Below are 236 nucleotides of genomic sequence, written 5' to 3' on the forward strand. Positions count from 1 at the left end.
GAACAAAGAAAGACACAAAGATCCACAAAACACAAAGAAGTCCCACTCTGACAAAAATACACTGAACCAAAAAGAACAAACAAAACCAAACACGACCACAGCTGTAACAATGATCAAAATCTAACTAAACATGAATCAAATTGAATCACTCATTCTGATATTTAAGTCTGATAAATAAGAAGCAGCCCAGCTTTGCTTTTTAATAATAATTATGATATATTTTATTTATATAGCGC

The sequence above is a fragment of the Oryzias melastigma genome, linkage group LG11, assembly GCF_002922805.2.
Source record: "Oryzias melastigma strain HK-1 linkage group LG11, ASM292280v2, whole genome shotgun sequence".
NCBI classification, from domain to species: Eukaryota; Metazoa; Chordata; class Actinopteri; order Beloniformes; family Adrianichthyidae; genus Oryzias; species Oryzias melastigma.